This window comes from Lepisosteus oculatus, chromosome 2 (genome assembly GCF_040954835.1).
Source record: "Lepisosteus oculatus isolate fLepOcu1 chromosome 2, fLepOcu1.hap2, whole genome shotgun sequence".
NCBI classification, from domain to species: Eukaryota; Metazoa; Chordata; class Actinopteri; order Semionotiformes; family Lepisosteidae; genus Lepisosteus; species Lepisosteus oculatus.
In genome coordinates, this window is record NC_090697.1 from 6,472,463 (window position 1) to 6,480,219 (window position 7,757).

Sequence of the window (7,757 nt, forward strand, 5' to 3'; positions counted from 1 at the left end):
AGTCCATTGTTTTGTTTTTCTTCTAGAAGTGTTTTTGAGGGGTTGTACTGTAAGTCTGCAAACTGTCAGCCTACAGGTGATGAATACCCTTGCTATTGCACTTCCAAAGGCATGAGTATTTCAGTACATCAACTTTGCAAAGCTCCTGTGTCATTCAGCGCCCATCCATCAACCAGAACTAGATTAAAACACAGCAGTGCTACCAGCTGACAGGAAGAACCTGTGTTTGACCCCAACCCGTACTGCCAGGTGTAACCTATCTGAGGAGTTGCCCTTACTACCACAAGTGGATGTTAAAGCAGATCCATAAAACTGATGTCTCATCAGTTCTCTCAGAGCTAGCAGTATCTGATGCAAAAGCTCCTTCTAAGGTAACCTCAAGATAACCTTGTACAAGCTACATGACTGCATGTGAGGAAGCAAATGAGTAGAGGCAGATAAAAGAAGCATTTCTAAGTACCTCCAGCAGCTGAGATAACTTGCATAACTAATAGACTACAGTCAGAGTAAGATAAGGAACATACTGTATATGAGAAAAGGCTGCCATGCCTTTAGAAACGTCTCCCTCGCACCCCTAAGTGTAACATCAAGATCAGTTCATGATTATTTGTCGTTCCAGCCATATACAAGTATACAGTGGAAATATCTCCTGGTCCTCCTGGTCCACGGTGCAAATATAGACAGGACTGACAGGACACTGACACAGACATTGTAGACAGGATACACATAATGCAAGGTGCAAATTACTAAGGTAAATATGTAATACAATATACACAAAAAACACTGGGGGGATTTAAACCCTGTTTCTGGAATTGGAGTGGGTGCAAGTAGATTCCAGGGTGTTGAGGAGCCTGATAGCATACGGAAAAAACTTTTACAGAGTCTGGTGGAGCTAGCCCACACACTGCGATATCTTTTTCCAGATGGTAGGAGGGCAAAGAGTTTATGGGAGGGGTCATTTACTATAATGAAGGCCGCTGTATGCAGCGTTTGCAGCGTAGATGACAGAAATGGAAGGGAGGGAGGCTCCAATGATGTTTTCAGCTGTTTCCACAATTTGTTGCAGGGTCTTGCGGTCTGAAGCGTTGCACTTCCCAAAGCAAACAGTGACACAGCTGGTCAAGGTGCTCTCAATGGTGCTTCTGTGAAATGTGGTAAGAATGGGGAAGGTTTGCCCTCCTCAGTCACTGCAGGACATTGTGATGCTGCTGTGCTTTCTTGGCTAGGGAGGTGGTGTTGAGGGACCAAGTGAAGACATCTGTAATGTGTACACCAATAAACTTGGTGCTTCTAACTGTCTCCACAGCTGTTGATGTACAGTGGGGAGCTATCAGCACGGGCCCTCCTGAAGTCAATGATTATGATGTCAATGATATACATTTTCCAATTTTAAATTATACACAAGGTGTCAGCTTGTGATATAGTTATACTGGCCTTGTCAGGCAAAACTCCAATGCTAGCTGGCACAGGGGAAGGCAAAATATCTATTTCCAAAACTGCTGAGAGGGTTTCAAAAACAGACAACCAAAATGGGAGCAGACTGTCTGAGCCCCAACATGTATGAAACAGCAAAGCCAGTTCTTAACTATATTGATCACAGATAGTGCTTACATCAGGGTATTGTCTCGATTGGGATCCCTCCTCTTAAGGGCGCTCTGACCCTTTTGTATTTTAGTTGATTATCTGTACCTGCCCCCTGTTTTGTTTCTCATTATTTAAGCCTGGCGCTCTCACTATTCCTAGCTCAGTATTGGAAGATGGACGCCCGGAAGCCCGTCTACCAGTGGCAGAGACCTGATGGCATAGGCTTCACCCCAGCATCCTGACCGTCTGAGTCTGGGGCTCGGAGCTCCTGGCCTCGTTATCCTGGTTTTATTCCCTGTCCCTGTTTCAGGTCCTGTTCCTGATTTTAACCTTGTTTGTTTCATTTTGGATGAATCACCCGGTTTTGGACTTTAGACAGCACCCCGGATTTCCCCCTTGGACTGTTTGGACTTGTTTGCCTGCGCCACGCACCCTAAGCACCGGATCACCACTGTCACAACCCCCTCCCTGTCTGTCAACCCGTCCTGATCCTTTACGTCTCTTCCCTGTTGTCCTTCTCCACTTACTTCCGGATTATACCGTCTGCATAGGGTCCTGAACTACGCTTCACGGGAGCCTGGACATACAGGTATGTTTTAGAACATTTGACTTTTGATGGATATAGATGGTGAGTAATTTTGAATTAACTCATGCTCAGGACAGACTGATAAGGAAAGTATTGTCTTTAGAAGAGACTCCCACAAATCATCGAAGAGCTAATGATCTGTTTTCTGCTTTCCAGCATTTTCTTTATTGGGAATAGAGACAGTCATTGCCTGGGGAGAACAGCACTTAATTGTTTTCTACAATTGTACTCCCACCAGGATTAAGGTTGTGTAGGGAATCAATATGTGATTCAGGTAGAAAGTGGAGAAAAGTGTAGGTTTTATGTTGTGCACAGTCCAAACTTTGAGGATGGACAAAAAATGATGTTCATCGAACTCAAGTGTGGATAGTAGGGAATCCACAGAATGACTGTCACATTCTCATCTTGCAAGAAATCGTAACTGGAGCACCTTGAGGATCCATGTCACATGGAATGATGTCACATCAGCAAGCAATGATCCCAGATAATGGCATACTGCCCTCAACAAACACAGAGTAATGCAGTGATTCACGGCAAAACTCTTGGACCTCCCCATAACAATTGACTTAACATTGTGTGTCTGCTCTACACTTACAGTACTTACACCTGACAAGGACCTAAACACAAAACCTTAATTAATTTCTAAAGAGCACACAGCTGCACTGCTGGTGACTGCTCCTGAAGTGACTTAGTCCAGTCTATAACATACTGATGCAAAAGTGTGTTGTTCTCTTGCTAATGATACTTAATTTCTGTGATATTCACCAGGTTTGAAATTCAGCAGGTTAAATTACCTCAGCATCTATGTCCATTCAAGACCCTAAAGAGAAGATTCAGTGCTTTAAACAGGTTAGTGCGTAATGGTGTCAAATTATGTCACATTTAATCAATACACAAAATCTGTAAAATTGATTTTCAGTTATTAGTTTCTTTAAAAGCTCAGAATATATCATATATATAGATATAAACATTAATTTATCCAGCTAATGCCAAGACATTAATATTTCACATGAACTGTAGAAAAAAATAAACAGAAAAAAGACCATTCTTTATTTTTTGTAGCACTCTTTGAGGCAGAAAATTCTCAAGGCACCACATATAAATAAAACATAAAAAGTACAGTAAACAGAAAAATAATAATTTTGAACAGAATCACTTTGCTTGTTGCAAAGTGGTATAGAAATTAAACAATTTCCATAGTATATAAACTAAAGGTGAAAAATCTAAATAAGCTGTAGCTTCTGTAAAATTTAGATTTGACCACGTTTGATCACATTTTTTAATAATGTTATAAACATTATTTCTTGTCAGCAGCTGAGCCTGAGAACATTCGTTGTTTTTAGAATCCTACCTCTCCACAGTAAGATAACTGAAATACACATCACACTGATTTCAGAAATGTAACAGCCAACACTCATAGTTAGGGTTACTAAGGATACAAGCACAGCATCCAATCACAGCTCTCCTCTGGAGATAATAATCTGTCTGAGAAGCAGAAAGTGCACTTAGCCACACTTCAAAGGCAACATACAGGGTTTTGAAAGCAACTTGATTTTAAAATCCACCTTACATAAATTACAGCAAATCCAGTATTCCTGAAATTTCCTTCATTTCAGTATTAAAGATATTTGGAAACTAGAGGTGCGTGTCTATATATTTTTTTCTGCAACATTAACTTCCAAATCACCCCTAAGAAATTCAAATTACTAAAAACTGTAAGAGACAAAACCTTTCTAGTATTAATCACTTTAACATTTGTCTTTTTTGAAACATCAAAATTGATCTTTGTCTTTTGTACCAAGTGTTGAATATACAGCCCTTACGGTTTTTCAATTTGCTGCATTAAAAAAAAAAACATCAGTTAAAATGTCATAGATCACAGATTGCAACAAATCTTTATCAAAACACAGTCACAATTCTTGATTTGAACACGTTGTCTTCAAAGCAAGAAAGTGTCCGCTTAAACAAAAAGAAAAAAAAAACATGAAGATTGAACTTACCTCAAAATTGTAATACCGAAAAGAGATATAAAGGAAAAAAAAAAGATTTTAAAAAGTATTCCTTGAGCTGCTGAAACTCAACACAGAACAAAATTTCTGAATAAAAACAATTATCACAGTTTGAGCTGTGACTCTTACTGAGCAGTCAACAACGTACTGTGCATATGTGAGGTACTGTATCTGTCACTAAATGTAGAATTATTGAATGTTTCAACTGATTTAGACAATGTTAAACAAATACGCCGAGAAAGCCTCCCAGCCCAAGCATGTGGGCGAGATCCCAAAGCAGTGGGTTTGGAGAAGTGTGGTTGCAGAAGAAATGACAGGAATGCAGGGTCTAACAGGAGCTCACACACAAATGGGAAGACGTTGTTCCTCAAAATCTCTCTGCAGTCAGCCTGTCTTTAAAAATCACAACTCCTGTTTTTTGTTTTTTAAACTACTGATCACCCTTCAAGAGATTAGGTTCTTGGATCAGTTAACTGCCCACTACCAAATGGGCTAAACAGTCTGAATTGTCTCATCTTGTTTGTAGACCTTCTAAGACCCTTCTTATATGTGAAAGAGTTCATATGCTTCCTCTAAAATTATGCACATTTACAGAAAAACGTAAAACAAAAGTGGAATAATAAAGTTACACATTTAGAGCATTATTTTTTTCTTAAACTGTGCCTTTAGAAAGTCTACACCTTAAAATGTTCACCTTTTGTTCCCTTAAAACATTTTATTCCATAAAACAGAATAAAATTAATTATTTTTTCATTTATCTCCACAACCCACCCACAACTTCCTTGTGAAAAAATATTTTAGAAAAATAAAAATAACAGAAATAGCGTGTTTGGAAAAAATGCCCACCTCCTTTTAATGCTTAATTGGATCATGTGTGACCAAATGCCTTCAAAATCGCACACAAAGTTAACTGGCCTCTGACTGTGTTAAACTGTAGAGATTCATATGACTTCAGGATAAATTCAGCAGGTTCGCTCTGCTGAGTAGTGCATTTCAAAGACAAGACTGAACCATGAGCACAAAGGAGCTTTCAAAAGAACAACAGGACAAAATTGTGGAAAAGGCACAAATCAGGGGGTTGGGTATAAAATGGTCCTTAAAATCCCTTGGAACACAGTCAAGGTGATTATAGAAGTGGAAGAAGTGGAAGGTGGATGGAATCACCGAGACCCTGCCTAGATGATGACAATGATTCTTACACTTATATACTGTAGCTCTTTTGTGGACACTCCACTCAAAGTGCTTGATAGGTAATGGACTGTAAATGTACAGGTAATGGGGACTCCTCTCCACCACCATCAATGTGTCCCCACCTGAATAATGCGATGGCTGCCAAAGTGTGCCAGTATGTTCACCACACATAGGCTATCAGTGTGGAGGAGAGCAGCATAAAAAAGTCCAGTAAATTCCAATATTCTTCCAATAACTGTAACTTGGAGGGATGGAGGCTTATCCTATTATGATATTTCAGCTTTGTGTTTTTCCATCCATTTTCTAACCACTTCATCCAATTCAGGGTTTCAGAGCCTCTGTAAGTAATGGGAGCAACCCTGGACAGGACTCAGGTCCACTGCAGGTGTGCAATAATCAAAATCATAATATTTTAAATAGAGTTAATCTAATTTAGCAAAATAAACATCTGAATAAACAGCTGGAAAGATTCTCTAGTTCTCTACATGAAATTTAAGAAATGTATCTTTAAGTGAGAATATTGCAAATCTAAAAAACAGTAAACACATTTCAACACTGGGATCTGGATAAAAAAGTACTGCTGTAATGACATTATTACTTTCCATGCTTATTACATAACCTACTCACACAAACCCTATCCTACCAGCCCTGTATCCCAGTAATTGTACTCTGCACACCTGGAAATAACTTCACGTAAACACAAAACTAGTCACAGAACTTAATGAATGCTTCATTTTAAAAATAATGACAAAAAAAGTTCTAGCATACAAATTGCAGATGAAATAAATATTAAAAAGGAACAGGTAGCAGGTTAATTCCTTGCTGAAAAGAAAAGAAACCCAACATTTCGGCTGTGGAGCCTTCTTCCCTGTTCCTTTGCAGCCTATGCGTGCTGACGCAGCTACCTACTTAAATATTAAAAATATCTTTAGGCGTACTTAAATCACCCTATAAAAATACATTCACAAATGTCAATTTAGACCCAGTTTGCTTGTGTAATACTATGTATAATACGAGGGTTATATTGCTCCAATGTGGCACACTAGGTAAATCCACAGTGGAAAAACTTCATAGCTAACCTAAAAAACAGGGAGACATGAATGTGGCCATGTAGCCTTCCCAAAGACTTAAGAGAGCAGGGAAGGTGTGCCCATTGTGTCTAACAATCAGCTGCAAAAACAACAAACAGTGCTAGTGCCTTTTGAAAATAATAAAAATGGCAGGTTTGAGGTTAGCTGTGCAACTAAAAATAACTAGTGCCACATCAACACGTGGATCCCGCCAATAAAAATAAAGAAAAACTAAACTAACACATGAGGAGGCCTGTGCATGTGCCCCTTGCATTAGAACCCCATCAGTATGCTAGCAGCATTGGGCCTTATAGGAATCACTCCTGATCAGAGGAGTGGTGGAAATGCTGTTCGTGCCACTGCACACCCAGCCAGCACAGGGAGCTTGTGATGTCAAATTGCCGACTCAAACCCTGGTGCCATGTGGTAAACTGAAGATTCCTGATCATCTCCAGCATAAACCAGTGATGTCTCAGTTATAGGACTCAACCTGAGCTCAACTATGTGGTTCAGTAACTTGAAGGTGTCTAAAATCCTGTTCATTTTTATTGCTTGATCTGTTTACAGGGGAAAGCTAAATTATCCACCATTATCAGTAAGCAGACTTACATATTATTACAAACATTCATTTCTAGTGTCTGAATAGCCTGCTTTTTTTTCAAAAATACTTTTCCGGCTAGTGTTTTAACAATCAAGCACACATTCTTTTAATGTTTTTAAAATGTTTCCATCTGGTGCAGGTAAAAGAAGAACAAGGGTCAGAAAACAAAAATTGAATACATCAGCCAAAACACTATTCCATTGCAACCACCAGGCAACACGAACAAAAAAGGCTGGATAGGAACTTGTTCAAAAATGCACTGAGAGGAAATATGTAGAATGAAAATGATAAAAATAACATTTAAATACAATCTGAAAGGGTCTCAAGGTTTGGAAATCATAAAGGGCACACAAGATCATGCGAATGGAGACTATTTATAGCCAAATTACAGCCTGCTCTCCATTCATACACTTCATTATGTGCTCCGAGAGCTGTTCTGTTTAAAATTGTACACTTCTGTTTCTCTATAATGACTAGTTCCACATTTCCCTGAGTGAATCAAATTTAAAGAATAACCAATGTCGAGAGATGTCTCCTGGTGGCTGTTTCCCTTTTTGTAAGGTGAGGGCTGTCAAAAGGAGACTTCTCAAATCATTTTTATGTGGAATCATATGAGTCTTGTTCATTTTTTCCTCCTTTAACAACAGGAGCACGGCTTTCAAGACATTTGCCTCAACACCCATCCCAGGAACCTGTACACTTTACCCAAGAGATTG

General features: G+C 39.1%; 1 protein-coding gene across 1 annotated transcript in view; it reads right to left on the reverse strand.

Moving 5' to 3' along the window:
* fhl5 (four and a half LIM domains 5) overlaps positions 1 to 7,726 on the reverse strand; it is a 32,234-nt gene extending 24,508 nt beyond the window's left edge. The window contains exon 1 of the mRNA XM_006626161.3: positions 4,171 to 7,726. The gene's annotated coding sequence lies outside the window, so the exon portion shown is untranslated. The remainder of the gene's footprint in view (positions 1 to 4,170) is intronic.
* Positions 7,727 to 7,757: the final 31 nt, after the last annotated feature.